Genomic DNA, 20,492 nt, shown 5'->3' with positions numbered 1-20,492 from the left:
TCATGCATGCCATCGAGGCCTTTCGACAACAACTTCAGCAAGGCCACCTGCTAATACGGACAGACAACACCACTGTCATGTGGTACATAAACAAGCAGGGGGGCACCCATTCTTACCCCCTTTGCAGACTGACAGTGAATCTTTGGGAAAAATCACTGAGCTTAAACATACAGTTGCAATCCCAGTTTGTTCCAGGCAAAGACAATGTGCTGGCGGACAGCCTAAGCAGGAATTTCCTAGATCCCCACGAGTGGAGGTTACATCCAGAAATCTTCATAAGACTCACCTCGACATGGTACAGGCCAGAAGTAGACCTATTTGCCTCCCACCTCAATCATCAGCTACAAAAGTTCTGTTCAAGGGCATATCATCCACAAGCATGAAAAACAGATGCTCTCTCATTCAACTGGAACTTCCTAAAGATTTATGCATTCCCACCTCTGCCACTGATGACCACAGTACTACTAAAGATCAAAGCAGAGAAGCCAAAAGGGATCCTAATAGCTTCAGACTGGCCAAGACAACACTGGTATCCACTACTACGGAGCATATGCCACAACAAAAAATGGGCCCTTCCCCAATGGCCCCATCTTTTGACTCAAAACAACTTCAAGACAGTACATCCCAACATTCAGATGCTCCAGCTAACAGCTTGGGAGATTCCATGAATAACCTCAATCTATCTCTCTCCAAGAAAGTTCAGCGGATATTAACAGAAGCCCGTAGACCATCCACCAGAAAGGTTTATTCAGCAAAATGGAAGAGATTCAGCACTTGGAATACCAGCAAGGGTCATGATGCATCATTATTGAACATCCCACTCATCCTGGAATACTTGGCAGATATGCTACAGAAAGGACTCATATTCTTCTATAAAGATACATGCTTCAGCTATTTCAGCTAGATACAACACTGATCCACCTGTGTTCTCACATCCTTTGTTAAGGCAATTTCTTAGAGGAATCAAGAATATCAAGCCACCAAGAAAGGCCCCAGTACCAGCTTGGGACCTCAACTTTGTCCTAGAAAAGCTGACTCTACCCCCCCCTTTGAGCCAGCAGCTTCTGTGGACTTACAATTCCTCTCATGGAAGACAGCTTTCCTGTTGGCAATTACCTCAGCAAGAAGGGTTTCGGAATTACAGGCCCTAATGGCAATACCACCGTTCATTACCTTTCATAGAGGCAGGGTCTCCTTACGAACCAACCCTAGCTTTCTGCCAAAAGTGGTATCTAGGGTTTCTTTGAATCAAGCAATTCACCTGCCTACTTTCTTTCCCAATCCTGAGAACAAAGGAGAACGACTGTTGCATACCTTGGACATTCACAGACAACTTCGCTACTACCTGGACAGAACCAAGGCCAATAGGAAGTCTGATCAGCTTTTTGTAGCTTACGCCCCTGGAGTACAAGGAAAAGCAATTTCCAAACAGACTATCTCAAAATGGATTGGACATTGCATCAAATTATGTTATTCCTTCCATGGAAAGAGTGTACCAGCCAATATCAGACCACACTCTACCAGAGCTACAGCCACCTCTACAGCATTCTTAAGAGGGGTGCCTACAAAAGACATTCTAGAAGCTGCTACATGGAGCTCCGTGCATACATTCTCCAAACACTACAACCTTCCTTTATATTCCAGATCCAGAGCAGGCTTTGCTTTGGCAGTCCTGCAGGGATTGATAGCTACACCATCCTTTTCTTAGTGCTTTCCACCTCCCCCAGCTAAGCTATGGTATTCAACCCATATGTTATGACTGCAGTTGCATTCTTGAAGGACATAGTACAGTTTTATACCGACCATAAATGTAGATGTCCGATAGATATGCAACTGCAGTCGGGTTTTCCCTCCCTCCTTCCCCTCTATTCCTTGGGTCCACTCCTCTCCCCGTTATCCTAGCTGGGGATATCTGTTATGGTGTATCTGTTTATTGCTTATTTATTTGTCTGGAAACCTGTTTTGTCTTCCAAATTGATTACAGCCTTCCTTGGAGGGCACCTGCCATCTGGGGCAAGAAACACTGAAGAAGATGGCGTCGGCTGATGCTTATGTACTCCTGCCGCTCTGACGTCGGTGAGAAATGCGACATCAGCCAATGTCGGACCCAGACTTTGGAATCCGGCCGACCGAGGGCTGCCTGAGGCAGGACAACCCATATGTTATGACTGCAGTTGCATATCTATCGGACATCTACATTTATGGTAGGTACAAAACTGTACTTTTGTTGTCCCAGATTCTTGCACTTTTATTCCACTAGCAAAGTGCAAGTTAACTGTGGTGACTGGCTGTTTTGGAGCAGGAGGGGAGAAGGAGAGACCTGGATTCAGGGTACTTGATGTCTCTACTAAGTGATTTCTCTTCTCGCACTTCCCAGAACTGTAATCTGAAAAGATAACTGGTGTTAGTGGTGGGACCAAACAGACTTTGGATATCATTGCATATTTTTCCAGTGGAGTCTTGAAAGGGGTATCCTGATAATTGTAGATGCCAGGAAACTCAGAATCCTGAGGTATTCCCTCCCTTGCCCACTAAGGGAATCTCAACAATTTCAGAACACATGGTTAACCCCAATCCATACTGGCTGTATGTGTAAAACCAGAGGGATCGGGGAAAACCCTGGAATAGATCTAAATGTAGATGTATCTTTTTTCCTATGTGGAAGAAAAGCTATTTGTACTGAGATTCTCCTTGATGATATCTGTCATCAAAGAGAGAGAGAGAGAGAGATTCCTGACCCTTTGAAAAGGAGTCTGGATAGATAAGCAGGACATCTTAATATGGAAAGTGTGGATAACATAGCCTGCAGTATGCTATAACTGGAGCTAGATACTTTGTGAACACTTTTGGGGCAGTGAATAACCCAAAGGCTAAGACAGAAAACCAACAATGTGATCCAGATGCACAAAACCTTAAACATCTGAAACCTTAATGGATAGGAATGTAATTATAAGCATCTTTTAAATCTAAGGTTACCAAAAAATCTAAAATGGGGAAGAAGGGATAAGAGATTGTGTTGTGAAAGGATCTTGGAATTGAGCACCGTCAGAAACTGGTTTAAGAAAAAGGTCCATAACTGATCTCCAGGCATTTTCTTTTTTTGGCTTCAGAAACATTTTTGAATGAAAACCTCTTCCCGACTGGGAAAAAGGAACTATTTATATTATTTTTGCCTAATAAAGCATGTGCTATAGGACAGGTGGGAACAGAGGGGTTTGTTCTGGGAATGTGGAACAATTCCTGGCAAAGAAGGGACCCCTTCCAACTGAGTCAGTCTCAGAACCCATTTGTTTGAAACAACCTGTTGCCAAAGAGACCGAAATGGAGGATTTGACTTTCTGGAAGGGATAAAAGACAATCAGAAAATCAAAAAGGTGAGCCAAATGATGAAGTGGAGTTTAGCAAACCAACTACCCAAGTAAAAAAGAAAAGGCAAGCTTCACAACATTGTACAAACTTTTAATAAAATAAAGCTTTCAGACTGTAGGTCCTTTTTCAGTGTTTATAAAATTCATAATGAGAACAAAAGTCTTGTATATCAAAAAGTTCTATCCCATGACGCAGCCCAAACCTATCAAACAATAGCAATTAAAGTATCGATTAAGGAAATTTAAAATTCTTAAAGCAATATTTCATGCAGTTATAAACTAATAACTTTACATAAAAAATCTCTCCAACTTAGTGCACCCGTTGCTGCTTCCCTTTTAAAATTGGTTTGTGTTACCTGCTTGTTCAAACCAGGGTAAAAATCCTCTTGTAGGCGGGTAATCCATTCATATTCCTTAGTATTCTAACCTATTTATCAAATCATCACGTCTAATGCTTGGTGACAGAACATCTATAACACGAAACAGGAATTGATGTGAATCATCGGTCTCCTGTATATGCTGAGCTAAGGAGTTAGTAACAACTTTCCTACACATCTTCGACCTATGTTATATAATCGTCTCTTAGCCTTCTTGCAGATTTTCCAAAACAAAAGCAAGAACATTGTTGGCATGAAGCTAAATAAATCACAAGGCGTTTTTTGAAATTATCACAATTTCTATATGTAAAAGAGGTATATCGGGGCACTCTGTGAGTTACCAGAATTAGTACTACAGAATAATAATTTTGTCTTTAATAAACAAATATACCAACAAGTATCTGGTATAGCGATGGGTGCTGCAATAGCGAACACCTATGCCAATTTAACCTTGAGCAAATGGGAAGAGATGAATGTATTTAGACAATAATATGTATGCATCCAAGATCCTTTTTTATAAGAGTTTTGTGGATGATATTTTTTTGGTTTGGCATGGTACTAGTGAAGAACCTGAAAATTTCTTTATCTACTTGAATAATGTCAATGGCTTCCTAAAGTTTGAAATTAAGTATTCAGAGACAAAAATTGATTTTGTAGATGTCAAGAGTTTTGAACTGAATATGTACTAGATACTTGTATCCATAAAAAAGACGTGCATGTAAATAAGTATTTACATAGGACTAGCATGCATGCTAAGCATGTTTTCAAGGGTATTCAAAAGAATCAAGATCTACGAGCAAGCAGATTAAATAAAGGTTGATGTATGTTGCAAGCAAATGCAGGATATGACTGATGAGTTCTTAATGAGGGGTTACAATCAGAATGATTTGGATGGAATTAAAAATGAGATAATGTCAGTAAGAGATGGGAGAACTAAACCTTATTTTTCTAATTATAATGATAGTAGTTCTGCTATGACTTGTTCCAATTCTAAGAATTCTTTGAGATACTTAATGACATATAGCAGAGCAAGTAAATTTATTGAACAGGTTATTAAAAATAATTGGCATATCTTGAAGGCAATACCTGGCCATGAAAAATGGCTTCCTGATGAGCCCTCTTTTACATATAGAAATTGTGATCATTTGAAAAAACGTCTATGCTATAAAGATTTTGCTTTAAATAGGATAGGCTGCATCACTTACAACAAAAAAGGTACTTATCCCTGCTATAATTGCTCATGTTGCTCTAGTATAACTGAATCTATTGATTTTGTGCATCCTTTCAATGGTAGGACGTTTGTATTTCATTGTACAGCTACGTGCAGCACTACATATGTGATTTATTTAGCTTAATGCCAACAATGTTCTTGCTTTTATGTTGGAAAATCTGCAAGAAGGCTACGAGACAGGATTATAGAACATAGATGGGAGATGCGTAGGAAAGTTGTTACCAACTCCTTAGCTCAGCATATACAGGAGACCAATGATTCACACCAATTCCTGTTTCGTGTTATAGATGTTCTATCACCAAGCATTAGATGTGGTGATTTGATAAATAGGTTAGATACTAAGGAATATGAATCGATTACCTGCCTACAAGTGGATTTTTACCCTGGTTTGAGCAGGTAACACTGAAACCAATTTTAGAAAGTAAGCAGCAACAGGTGCACTAATAAGTTGGAGAGATTTTTTATGTGAAGTTATTTGTTTATAACTGTATGAAATATTGCTTTAAGAATTTTAAATTTCCTTAATTGATACTTTAATTGCTATTGTTTGATAGGTTTGGGCTGTCATGTGATAGAACTTTTTGATATATATGACTTTTGTTCTGATTATGAATTTTATAAACACTGAAGGAAGGACCTACGGTCTGAAAGCTTTATTTTTATTAAAAGTTTGTACAACGGTGTAGAGCTTTCCTTTTCTTTTTTACTAGGGATAAAAGACTGCCAGAGTGTGAGTTGGGACAAGGCCCCTTACATACTCATTCTGACTTTTTTTCCACTATCCTTTGTTTTGGGGGTTTCCTGCTTTCCTTTACAGAACCCTCCCCATCATTGTTTTTTAATGTCTCCTTACCAGCATATTACTGAGACTGTTTTGTTTTGTTTCTCACAGCAGTTGGACAAGGGAGCAACATAACCTTTGAAAAATTTAGAGAGGGAGGGATACAAAAAATCTGTGAGATTCCTTGTATATTAGCTTAACCATCTCATCACATTTTTGATAACCTTTGCAGCAGTGGGACCAAACTCTCTATCCAAAAGTGAATGTAAAAGCTCATTTTTTACATCCTCTAGCAGGTTCTGAGAATGAAGCCAGGCAAACCTTCTCAATATCATACCAGTGGCAACCTCAATGGATGTAGTATCTGCATTCATAAACACACTTTAAAATGACTAGTGACCTGAAAAATAAAAGAAACCAAAGCAGATTTTTCCACACACGGAGAAACTGAAGATAAAACATTCCTCGTATTTTCAGTTAGTCAAAATAAACTTTAACATATGAGCCTGAAAACTCAAAATTATAAAAATTAAAGTTGCAGAAGCAAACACTTCCCCAAACTTAAAAATACTTTACCATCCTTATCAAAAGGGAAGGATTAGAGTTCAAATGTTTTGCAGCAGCTGGATTAACTAAAGCTATAGCTGTTGGGTCATGTTTGGGAAGAGTATAAAAACTTAAAAGATGACTAACTTTATACATTACATCAGGAAAATTTCAGGTAGTGACGCACACAGACCTGATAGAACTAGGGAGATGGGTAAAGGTTCTGGAAATTACTTCTGCAACAGCTGATAGTATTTTCTGGGGACTGAGGAACCTTGTTCTCCCACTGAATACACTTGAACATTCTGGAAATAGTCTCAGAGAAAGAGCATCACTGATAGAGAGATTCGGGTAACATGCTCCCCACTGAGTCTGAATCAGAATTCTGAGTGGAAAAAAAATGTATCTGTTCCATCACATCCTCTCTGGATTTAATTTCTTGAATCTCTTCAGGAAAAGAGGAATCTTTTTGTTTTTTTTTTAACCAGAAACCAACTGATAAGAAAGGTCAATAGCCTGTACAACACCCTGAGCTGGAGTTAATAAACTACTCCTGTCCAGTGACAGTATAAGTTTAGTTTTTGTTTCTTTCGACAGGGAAATTAAATCAAGAACATTTTAATGGCAACAGTAGCTTCCTCAGGGATGGGCACAACATTCTGGTTAAGCAAGGATACTTTCTCTCCCTACCCCTTCTTGCAACACCAACAAAAGGGTCTCTCCGCTTCCACTAAGGGGAGCCTAACAGCAGCAGTGGACATTGCTAACCTCCAGTTCATAGTGGCTGTATTTGCCACACAGAGGGATGTAGGGAAAAGGAGAGTGGTCTGAGGAACCAGCTTGGTCATAGCAGAGCCTCTCACCTGCATCTGAGGCAAATTACCAAGCTGCTGTGGTGGTAATCACCTTTATTGAATTATCACTTAAGACACAGGCAAAAATACTTTTAATGTAAAAGAAAACGAACCATGTGAGTGACTACTACTAGCTAAGAATTATGAGTAATGATTTTTGAGATTTAACGAAATATCTATTGACAATTTCTCAGATAAAGGTGTGTTGCCTGAGCAGCACCAAACGCTCCAAAATATTGTTTCTTTATTGTCAAAACCACCACACCTCCCGTGCGCTGGTGTATTATTATCACTTGAAGATGTTGCATCACAATGAAATAAAAAAAGAGCAGGTTTCCTGATGGGATGAATTTGCACAGAAATGCCTCCTGCTACAATATAATAGCTAAATTTCCACCAATCCCCCTCATAGGACCCCCACCATTGTCATAGATTAAAGCATTTAAACTGGCTTGAACTGCACAACTACCTAATATACAACTAACATACAGCACACAAACTCATTCATTAAAAATTACCTGCACTACAAAACCTATTACTGCCCTACTGTCCAGCAGGGGACCTCCGTTCTATTACCAGTTTATTATTACTTACAAATAAGTCAAATAATGTTGCAAGAGGCTCGCTCTACTTCCAGTATGTTGCTAAACTCTGGAATATTATCCTCACACAAATAAACCTCTCCAGCAAACTCTAGTTTTAAACCACTGCTTAAACAACATCTTAACCAGTCGTGGTCCTGCACATGCTCATCACAAGATTAAAACTTTGTATTCAACATACGATACTGTCCAAATACTCTCCTTAAACAGAATACTCTCAACTTCTCACTGAAATGACAAAACTATTTTCATACATAACTACTGCCTGTACAATCCACTAAGTTTCACGTGTGCTTTCTCTTTAGTAACTTCCACCTGTGTAAAATCTTAGAATGTATAAATGTAACTACTGTTTGTGTATAAATGTAAATAAAAATGTATCTACTGTGTGTTTAACTGGAACTTAGTACAATGCGATGTAAGCAAATGGAGCTTTTCTCCATGGGCCTCTGCTGAAAATGGGTATTACCCAGTTGGAGTTTCCTGGTAAACAAAGACAAATAAATGTATTTGTTGAGTAATATTTGCTGAGTTTTACATTGACAGTTTTTCTTTTTAACTGAAAAAAGTAATATTGCAATAAAATGAATTAACTAATCAATAATGAATCAATAATCATTCACAGTAAAATCACAACTAATTCTCAATCCTAATAAAACTAAACTAATGCTCTTTTCATCCAGTAAAACCAATAAATCTTCCCCCTTCCTTGTCTGTTCAGCAAACAAAACCAAAATTGAAACAGTATCCCACGCTAAACTACTTAGAGTCATCATTGATACCAATATGAAAATGGATAAACACATATCCTTAACCATTAAAAAAGTTCACATAAAACTGGGCTCCCTCTACAGAATGAATCCATTTCTCAACAGCTCAACTAGACTATCTATTGCCAGGACTAAACTACTCTCTACCCTTCTTTACACCTCTCCTATGTATACCAACCTTAAGAAAACAGACTTGGCTAAACTCACATCCTACTACAATGAGTTTGCTAAATTTGCTACCAACTCACCACACACATCTCACCACTGCACTGCACTCTGACAACATAACTGGCTAGAGCTACCCAATTTACTAACCTTAACCAAGCTCACAACCGCCCGTAACATAATACACCATCCTGACAAGTGCCCAGCATTTCTAAATCTGCTACATCCTTAGTCTAATAATAGAATGTTACATTCTTATGACAAACTCCTTCAAGTTACTAAATCTAAAAACAGCTTCTGGGACTCACTATACTCCAACCTCATCTCTAGGACTTGGAACTCTGTTCCTTAATCTGTCCTGGAAACTATAAACACTGCAAAATTCAGAAATATTCTCAAATCTCACCTAGCTAACTCCTGATTGTGCTCATGCTCAGCTCTTGCCTGGGCTAATCTCCAACCATCTTGCACTCCTCCCTCACCTCCACTTTTTTCCTACCCTCCCCACAACTATGACTGTAGTACTCTTATGCCCACATAGGCCCTCCCTCAGTCCATAATAGTCATTGCACTCCCACACAACAAATACAGTCACCCCCCCCCCACCCCAACACCCATCAGACTGTCTTACCAAATTTCCTCCTTCCTCTTTACCAGCCTTTTATCTTGCATTACTCACATTCCAAACTTACCTCCATATGTAAATAAAAATTAAACAAGAGCAAGTAATCTTTGACAAATGTACAATGTCCTTGCACTGTTGTATAATCCAGTGCTTTTTTTACCACCTTTTCCTGAATCTTTTATCAACATACATTGCTACTTTTTGCATGTTATCTTCGTATACACTATTGTATTTTATTGTGTGGAGCTTTTCTCCCCGAGCCTCCACTGAAAATGGGATGTTCATCGTGTTTCACTGTTGCAGTCATTACACTTGGGTTATCCTGCTGGCAGGTAACCCGCAGTCGGCCCGAGTTCCAAAGTCTTGGTCCGGCGTCGGTTGCTGTCGCCTCTTCCCTGACGTCAGTGCGCCAGGGGTATAAAAAAAAATGCAACAGATGCCATTTTCTTCAGTCTTTCTTGCCGCGCGGTGCCCGAAGCAAAAGCAGTTCGCAAGTGCCGGTCGGCCGACTCCTGAGATTTTCAAAATTGAGTTTCAGATCCGAAGTCTTCAATAAAGCTAAGTACCCCGTTGGGGAAACTTTTTCTTGCTCCATACCGATGTCAGTAAAGGTTAATAATTGTATTTCTTTTGGGAAGCAAATACCTCATAAGGACTTTCACTCTTACTGTATTCCTTGTCTATTCCCTGACCACGACATTACCAGTTGTCGGTTTTGTGCTAGATTCAATAAACGCACTATTAAATGTCTGTTTGATTTTACTTTACATTATTTTGGCCGAAGGTTTAACTACATAATGCCGTCGGAACAACCGATGACCGGAATTTATAAAAAAACGCAAAGACAAAGAAAAGGACAGGCATCCGAGGTCCAAAACCAACAACAAAGCCTCTTCTAGGCCAGTCGCCGGTTCTCAGTGAAGCGCTTTCGCAGCCCCTGACACCTGCTACCTCAGAGCCACAGGCTGTAACCGACAGCCACGTGGAGACACCGAGGCCTGTGGAAACTCAAGGTATGGTGCCTACGGAAACTATTCCCTCAGATGGGTCCTGAGCCGCTGAGCAGGCATCGGCTTCTGAGGGTGTTTTCAGACCATCACAGCTTTCAATTAAGCCCACTACAGCAGCCAAGGCAAAGTCAAAGACACCATTAAAGACAAGGAAACAAGTACAGTATTCTCCTGAACAGTCATCCATGCCAAAGAAACAGATGATTAAAATAGCCGAAGACCTAATTACTTTAATCAGGGGCTCCCATCCCCCTCCTGACAAAAGGCCTAGGCAAGACACTGACTATGATTCCTCTGACCAAGTTTCTCTTTCCTCTGATTTCTCTTCTGATCAGGGATATTCTCTACCTCCCTATGAGGACTCTGATGCAGAAGAGTCTATACCTTCAGCCTCTCCACCTGAGGATTATTCTTTTGGGGAAACCCTGCACACCATGAGGGAGCATTTCCATTGGGAGAGCCAGGATTATTCAGAATCCAAGAAAAGACTCAGAGACTTCCTTTTATTGCCTCAGCACAGGCCCCTGGCTATGCCCCCTGTGCTTGATATTGTTGGTTATGTTTTCTCTGAATCCAGTCTGTCTCCTGATTCTTTACCCCCTGCACTAGTCAAGCCAGACAGGTACTACAGGGTCCCTGACTCTCATAAATTTCTTTACAAAAGCCCACTGCAGACCCAGAAATAATTTCCCAGGGTCCTAAACGGGTTAAGGCTTCCACTGCTAAAAATCATGTCCCCTCGGATAGGGATTCCAGAGCTCTGGACAGATGGGGGGAAAAAGTTTACACTTCTGCCACTTTAGCTGTAAGGGCTTTAAATTGCCAGTTTCACATGCTTAAATATCAACAGTACCTCATGTCATTGTTAAAACAGAAAATGGTTTCAAATTCAGAAAGTCCAGACAGTAAGGAAATGCAGGATTTATTGCATGCAGTTGAACAAGTGGGAAAGCATACTCTGCAATGTGGTTTTGATTCATTAGAGGCTTCTTGTAGAGCCGCAGTTATGGGCTCTTTTATTCGAAGGCATGCTTGGTTGAAAGAACAAAGTTTACCTGACCATGTTAAAGTAAAATTATTGGATGCTCCACTACAGCCTGATACTTTGTTTGGTGTTAAGGCAGAAGAGGTGTTAAAGGAAATGGAGGATAAAGCAAAATCAATGCAGACAGTGAAGGATTTCTTACAGGTTCAACCACCTAGATTTAGCAGAAACTGGCCTTCAAAAAATTGGTCCTTTCCAGTGTCAGACAGATGACAAAGAGGCAGATACAAATGCCCAAGAGGCAGACCTCAGCCCCAAGGCTCCTACAGACCTAAACAGTGGGGTGCTTAAGCCCCCAAAGGAGGAGAAGACAAATCACAGCCTTATAGGAAACAGTCCCAATGACTTCCCTCTACAGATGCCAAGCGCTTACCTTTTGGCAGCACCCCTAGGGGGAAAGCTAGCACTTTTCTCAAAAAATTGGCACATAATCAACCAGGACAAATGGTTACTGAATATTGTTTCTCAGGGTTACAGGTTCCACTTTCACATGCTTCCAAAATCAAAAGGTGTGCAGACCTGCCACAAAACCAATGGGCAGAGGCACAAAAACAGTTTGCTGCTCTTATGGACATGGGAGCTATTCAAAGAGTTTCTCAGCAAGAACAGGGACAAGGATTTTACTCAAGACTTTTCTTAGTACCTAGAAAGGACAAAGCCTGGAGACCAGTACTGGACCTGTCAATCCTAAATACTTTCCTGGATGTTCCAAGATTCAAAATGTTAACACTTCAGCAACTTCTTCCCATGCTGGGCAAGAAGACTTGGCTAGTTACTTTGGACCTCAAGGAGGCATACCTGCATGTCCCAATCAGACAATCTTGCAGAAGATACCTTAGATTCATAGCAGGCTCAATGCATTACCAATTCTGTGCACTGCCCTTTGGCTTATCTACTGCGCCCAGGGTCTTCACAAAATGCCTGGCACCAGTAATTGCATTTTGCAGACAAAAAGGAACTCAAATATATCCCTACTTGGACGACTGCCTTATTCAAGCAGAGAGCAAGGACATTCTTCTAAAGCATCTGGCGTTTGTAAAAAGATTACTAATTTGCCTAGGGTACACAGTAAATGAAAAGTCAAAACTAGTGCCCTTTCAAGAGATAATATTCCTGGGTGCAAGCTTAAATACAACTGCCCAGATGGCATATCTCACGCCAGACAAACAAAGGCAACTGACTCATTACTTTCAAATGATAGCAACAAAAACCCAGCTCCCTGCAAGAAAAATTCTGCAGGCCCTGGGCTTCATGGCATCCTGCATTCTACTAATTCCATATGCAAAACTGCATATGAGGAAACTACAGTGCTATCTAAAAAGTGTTTGGACTCAGCATTGTCACAGCCTGGAGACAATCATAACTTTAATTCCCTGCCTACAACAGGAGTTTCGATGGTGGACCCAGGCCTGCCACCACAACAAGGGACAGCCTTTCACCTTACCCACAGCCAGGCAGACAGTAACAACGGATGCATCGGATTATGCCTGGGGGGCACATATGGCAGGAAAATGTATTCAGGGCACATGGCCCAAGGAACAAATGCATTTTCACATCAATCAAAAAGAGATGCTAGCTGTACAGAATGCCCTGACAGCTTTCAAGGACCTTCTGCATCCAGGACAACTTTTAATAAAGACGGACAATACCACAGTTATGTGCTACATAAACAAGCAAGGGGGCACACATTCCTACCCCCTATGCAGACAAGCCATGACTTTGTGGAACACAGCACTGACCTATCAAGTACATCTGCAGGCACAATTCCTGCCAGGAACAAAAAATACACTAGCAGACGAACTAAGCAGAAATCTCATGGATCCTCACGAATGGAAACTAAATCCACAAGTGTTCAGCATGATAACGAGGAAGTAGGGACACCCAGACATAGATCTATTTGCCTCCCCTCACAATTACCAAATACAGAAATTCTGCACAAATGTATCACTCTCAAGCATGGAAAGTGGATGCTCTATCATTCAGCTGGAAAGGCCTGACAGTCTATGCCTTCCCTCCGATGCCTCTTATTACCAAGGTGCTCCTAAAAGTCAGACAAGAAAGGCCAAAAATGATCCTGATTTCCGCAGACTGGCCACAATAGCACTGGTACCCAATCCTAAAGAGCTTGACTCAAGGCCCAGCTTGGCTTCTACCTCAAATTCCTCATCTTCTGACTCAACAAGACAATCAGATTCTGCACAGTCAACTCAGAACCTTAAATCTGGCAGCATGGCAGATAATGTAGCCATTCAGACTGCACCTCTCACTAAAGCTGTTATGTGTGTCATTTTAGAAGCCAGGAGGCCCAGCACTAGGAAATCTTACGCAGAAAAATGGAAGAGATTCTGTGCTTGGAACCAGGCACAAGGGCTCGAACCACTTGTCCCAAATATACCTCAGATTTTACAATACCTAACTGAGATGCTGGACAAAGGCCTATCTTTCTCATCAATTAAAATCCATGCCTCTGCCATTTCAGCTCATTACAATACGGAACCTCCTATTTTTTCACAGCCTCTACTACGACAGTACCTCAGAGGGGCAAAAAATATAAGACCCCCAAGGAGAGCACCAGTACCAACTTGGGATCTCAATTTTGTTTTAGAAAAACTCACACTGCCTCCTTTTGAACCAGCCAGCACAGCTGATCTAAAATTCTTATCATGGAAAACTGCTCTGCTCCTAGCAATAACTTCAGCAAGAAGAGTCTCACAGTTACAGGCATTAATGGCTGTGGAACCTTTCATCATTTTTCATCAGGACAGGGTTTCTCTTAGGACAAACCCAACATTCATGCCAAAAGTGGTCTCCAATGTGGCCTTGAACCAAACCATTCATTTACCAACTTTCTACCCAAATCCCCAGAATAAAGGGGAGAGACTTCTGCACACTTTGGATATACACAGACAGCTACGATTCTACTTGGACAAAACAAAAGTTTTCAGAAAAACTGAGCAACTGTTTGCAGCAGGATCACAAGGAAAGCCTATTACAAAGCAGACAATTTCAAAATGGATAGAACACTGCATCCGCTTCTGTTATGCACAACATGGCAAATCAGTGCCTAAGGGCATTAGGCCACATTCTACCAGAGCAGCAGCCACTTCAGCAGCTTTTCTCAGAGGAGTACTAACCAAAGACAGTTTAGAAACTGCAACCTGGAGCTCAGTCCACACTTTCACCAAGCACTACCACTTACCTCTCTACTCTAAATCCAGAGCAGGCTTTGCCACTGCAGTTCTGCAGGGCTTGGTAGCCTCTCCAAACACAATTTAGACCCAGCCGCCCAACCTCAGTTTTGGGATTCTACCCAAGTGTAATGACTGCAACAGTGAAACACGAACATAGTACAGTTGTGTACCTACCATAAATGTAGATGTTCGAGTGTATTCACTGTTGCAGTCCAGGTTACCCACCCACCCATCCTCTTTTTCATTGCTGGGACTTGTGTACTTCTCAAGTCTATACAACCTATGTGGTGTATTTACTTGTAGATGAAGGAAATGTTTATAGTAATATATGCTTGGTTTTTTGGCATAATTTTATCTTTCCAGCCTTCCTATCTGGGGGCACCTGACATCTGGAACAAGAAAAACTGAAGAAAATGGCATCGGTTTCATCTTTTATACCCCTGGCGCACTGACGTCAGGGAAGAGGTGACAGCAACTGACGCTGGACCAAGACTTTGGAACTTGGGCCGACTGCGGGTCACCTGCCAGCAGGATAACCCAAGTGTAATGAGTGCAACAGTGAATACACTCTAACATCTACATTTATGGTAGGTACACAATTGTACTTTTCCTCACCCAGTCAGACTTTCCTGGTAACCAACTGTCAAATAAAATAAATAAAGTAAATTAAATTAATAATTTTCCCTGAATAGCTGTGAATACCTCTCAACCGCTTAGTGCAAAAACTCAGGTTAAAGCCTAAAGTAATGGTGGGACAAAGGGCAAAAAGTAGGGACAGATTTTATATATAGCTCTTATAAACTTAAAAAGTTGCTAGAATAACAGGATTTGTGTTAGCATGCATTTTCCAAAGGAAATGAAGTCTGAAGCTCAAGTGAATGTCATTATATAGGGATTTCAATCTTCAATGATTTGCCAGAAAAACACACATTTTATGTGGAGAATAGACCAAAAACTATGAGGCAAAAGTCTGGACAGTCTGTAAAAATCTATATTAGGTGTGTCTCCTGAGTTCGGTACTGCAGCAGCCATCCCCCCCCCCCCCCCACTGCAGTCTGCCATATCTCCCACCTCCAGCCTATTTCATACTCCAACTCCCATTATTTTTACCCTGCCTGCTTAACTACCATATTAGCTCCTCTCCTCTATCTCTTCATTTCTCCTTCATCCTGGATTTAGCTTCAGCTGCGGCACACTACGCAATTCTGGTAACTGCCCACTAGGTGGCGGCTCTGTACCTGCTGTATACCTTATATCCTTTCACTCTTCCTTTATATCTCACTAGCTGTACACTCTGTTCATAAGTAGTTGTTCTAGGCTACCTTTACTAAACTCCTAGCTCCAGTATCTACCTTGTCTCTCTTATTTTTACTGTGACCTTAGGGTCTAATATCTCTACTCACCCCTCCTTAGCTTCTTACTCTCCCTTTGCTTAGCCTCTCACCTCCCTGTTACACTCTCAGACTTTACACTCGCCTGTTGCCTCTCTTTTTTTCACTGATTGTCATCTTGGACGCAGGTCTCCCTGTCTCATCCCGCTCCGTTCACCCTATGGACTCACTCCACTCCCCTATCCTGCCCCCAATTTCCACCCGCCCCCAGGGTCCCTACACTTATTCCTCCCATACCACACCCCCTCTTACACTGCACCAATCCCACTGCCCACATCATTATCACATCAACCTCCCACAACATATTACTATTAGACACACCCACCCCCACTCTGCTCTGTTGTTCCACTCCCCCCAATACTTTCACCACTACACCATCTTACCTACCACCCTACACATCCAACTACCATCTACTAACTCTAAAATGCCAACATCTCCCTCCCACCTCCTAACTCAACTACTTCTCATTCTCACACTACTTCCTTCTCTTTTTATTGTCCATCTCTTAACCTTATATGAACAACCACTATACTCCTCCACCCCCTTTCCCGCAAAATATACTTCTACATTAACAATTGACACTATTCCAATCTCTCTAAATATTACATCCTCACCCATCTACATATTTCCCAAATTTCACAGACTTACACCCATTAAATATATTCATTCCAATAACAAAAAACAACCTAACCATTTTTACAAACTACTTTATCATAAATACAGTACTCACCTTCACACCCTACTTGGAGACATACACCCAAACCCTGGGCCTATTCACACCCCGACCACTGACAAATATACCCCAATTAACAGTAGCACCATAACCCTTTCCAAGCCAGCAAACTCTCTCCTCCTAGCACATCTCAATATACGCAGCATTAATAATAAAATCCCACACCTTCATGCCCTTCTAGATGTCCACCAATTTGATATCCTATGCCTATCTGAAGCATGGCTTGAACCCACAATCAAAGACAATGAAGTCACCCCTCCTGGTTATAATATCATTAGAAAAGACTGTACTACCAAAAAGGGAGGAGGGGTTGCAATCCTCCATAAAACCACACTACAAATTAGTACCCTTGATCTCAACCCACCCTTAGACAACAAAGCTGAAATTCTGATCACTAAACTTCAGGTCAACCATAATAAAGCCATTAATGTCATCTGCCTTTACCTACCACCTGGTAACAATATTAACACCCTCAAAAATATATTGAATTGGCTTACTATCAACCTCCCACAGGAAACTATAATTCTAGGTGACCTTAATATTGATTGGCAGTCCTGTAATAGTTCACACCCTTCTACCCATATCAACCTATATGGCTTTACTCAAACTATCAACTCCTCTACCAGAACTCACAAGCCCAACAACAAAGAAACTATCCTGGACTGGATTCTTACTAATAACCCTCTACATTCCTATAAAGTAGGAACCCTCCCAGATGATCTAAGTGACCACTCCCTAACTTATTTTATTAGATCTAAAACCAACCTTACACATCCCAATACTACCAGAACTGTTTGCTCCAAAAAACAATTTAACCATGATCTATTCCTTACAGAACTTAAACAAATCAGTTGGACCCCTCTAAAATATCTTCCACTTGATGAAGCAGTATCATATTTTAATTCTACATTCTTATCCATCCTGAACCACCATGCCCCACTACGTTCAATTAGATGTAAAGCTAAACCAGCTCCCTGGCTCTCAAACACTTCAAGGCATAAAATCCATCTGAGAAACAAAGCTTGGATTAAATGGCGTTCTACAAAAAAAACATTAGATCACTTAATTTTCAAACACCTAAGAAATGACACTAAAAAAGCCATTGTGCTAGATAAAAAGAATGTTTACCTCCAAATACAGCAAACCCATGTTAATAAACCACAAATGTTCTGGAAAAGCATTAACAAACTTCTTCATCCAGGACAATCAGTCACCCCTAACCCTCTAGGCTCGAACCCAGATAATCCCATCAACACTGCCAACTCCTTTAGCTCCTTCTTTATCAATGCCATCCAATCTCTTGCTAGTCATCTTACACCAGACATTGCTAACCTTCCTAATTCATTTGTAAATCCTCCACCTTCCTTTCTATTCCATCCAGTGCCCACATCCACTATTTGCTCTCTACTACGTAAACTTAAACCTTCCACCCCCTCAGCTGACCAACTCCCAGCAGAATACCTTCAAATAGGTGCTAAATCTATTGCCTACCCTATATCCATTCTTATCAATAGAACCATTCGTGATGGAAATATCCCATCCATCTGGAAGATTTCCTATATCATCCCTCTACACAAAAGTGGGAACTCAAATGATTTCTCTAATTTTCGACCCATAGCCCTGCTATCTCCCCTTGCAAAAATTATGGAAAAGTGTATTCAGAAACAACTACTCAACCATCTGCTCCAAAATAAACTTCTGGCTAACTGTCAACATGGCTTCAGACCTTACCATAGTACCACCACTGCCCTGCTATCATTTACAGATTGTATTAACAATAATCGTAACAATGGCCTTCATTCCTCAGCAGTATTTGTTGATTAATCCAAAGCCTTTGACATGGTTCATCACCACCTGCTCTTACACATCATGCAATCTCTGTCCTTAGACCCATTAACTATCAACTGGTTCAAATCTTACCTTGATAACAGAAAACAAGCAGTACTCTGGCACAATAATCTATCAAATCTCCTACCTATATCCCTTGGTGTTCCTCAGGGGTCTATATTAGGGCCACTCCTATTTTCCATCTATACTAATGATCTTCACTCAGCAATTCCTTACCCCACGTGCATTCAGTATGCAGATGACTCCACCATTATCTGCTCAGCTACCTCTCAAATTGAACTGCAAACCTTGACCCAGAATGCATTCAACACTGTGGAACAATGGTTTACTAACCGCTGCCTCCTTCTTAATCCCAAGAAAATAAAACTGCTACTCTTCTCTCCAACACGCAAGTCCACCCCCGTACAATTTTCACTTTCATCCAACAATGGTACTGTTATCTCTCCAGACCCAACTACCAAGCTGCTAGGAATAGCTATTGACAACAACCTCAACTTTGACACACATATTAACACCACTATAAAAACTGTCAACAAGAAACTTGGATTCCTCTATAGAATCAAACCTTTTCTCACTACAACAGCCAAGACTCATGTCATCTCTACTCTACTCTATGCCTCACCCATATTCACAAACCTTTCTAAAACCAACATAAACAAGCTCACTGTATCATATAATAACATTGCTAGATTTGCTGCTGCCTCCCCTTACCATACTCATCACTGTCTAAACCTTTTACAACTTGATTGGTTAGAATTTCATCAGCATCTTCATCTTTCTCAGCTTGCTATTGCCCATAAAAGCATGTATCAACCCTCAAATACTCCTATTCTCTCAAGACTACTTACCCCCTACCATAATCCTAAAAACTTACGCTCAGCTAATAAACTACTGTTTAACACCTGTAGAGATCATAATCTAGCAGGTGACTCCCTCTTCTGTAACACCGTTGGTAAACTATGGAATCTGCTACCTACTGAACTTACAACTCTCTCCTCTCATACACTTTTCAAAAAGAAGCTCAAGCTTCATCTCAAAAAACACTGGTTATGTTCCTGTATTACCCCTGACTAATTTGCTTTATCCTCTAGCATTAACCACCTGCATCAACTTCCATTCACTTTCTAACCTTTTATTTATTTTTTATTTTTTCTGAATCCCGGGACTTCAGTCTTCACAAATCTTCTTAAGTCTTCACATATATTTCCTTATCAACATTGGTAACTGCCTTCCACACTATACATTGTATTTATTCTATGTTGACTTTTTTTAAAACCTTACTTAAAATGTTTCTATCATATTATTTCTCTAGAATTTTTCATGACCTTATTTAAAAATGTGTATATTTTATTTTTATTATTACTTTATTTCTCTTCTTTTCTATTTTGTCATTTTATATGTTGTTATTGTTTTTTATCTATACTATTTTGCACATGGAGCTTTTCTCCCCGGGCCTCTACTGAAAATGGACATGTATCCAGCTAGACTAGCCCGGTCAACAAATGTAAAATAAAATAAATAATATAGTTCGGCGGTAAGCATGCTTTAAAGTTTAAAAAAAAAAAATGTTATTTGGTGCAAACTCCTGTATGCAGGAGTCTGATTCTGAAACTTCTACACCCTCGTTCTGTGCGGTAAAGCAGCATAAATGCGATGCTTCTCATTTCCACAATAAATGCATCATCATCTCCCAAGAATTATCACTGCATATTTTATCAACAGTGGTTTCTGCTGCACATGTGACTTGCAGAAGTTCTTTGTGTTTCACTGTTGCAGTCATTATATTTGGGTTATGTGCCTGCAGGTAGCCCTCAGCTGGCCTGAATATCAAAGTCTTGGGTTCTGCGTCAAATGCTGTCTCTTCTTCCATGATGTCAGGGAGTCGGGTATAAAGTATGCAGCTGACGCCATTACATCAGTCTTTCTTGCCGCACAGTGCCCGAACAGAAGCAGTT

General features: G+C 40.6%; 1 protein-coding gene across 1 annotated transcript in view; it reads left to right on the top strand.

Annotated features, from left to right (window-relative positions):
• The window catches only part of UTP6 (UTP6 small subunit processome component), a 1,596,914-nt gene that overhangs the window by 1,434,121 nt on the left and 142,301 nt on the right, over window positions 1-20,492 (top strand). The window lies entirely within an intron of this gene.

This window comes from Protopterus annectens, chromosome 4.part0 (assembly GCF_019279795.1).
Source record: "Protopterus annectens isolate FY-2018-M chromosome 4.part0, PAN1.0, whole genome shotgun sequence".
NCBI classification, from domain to species: Eukaryota; Metazoa; Chordata; order Ceratodontiformes; family Protopteridae; genus Protopterus; species Protopterus annectens.
Note: the sequence above shows the minus strand (reverse complement) of the source record. Positions and strands in the feature narration are given on the sequence as shown.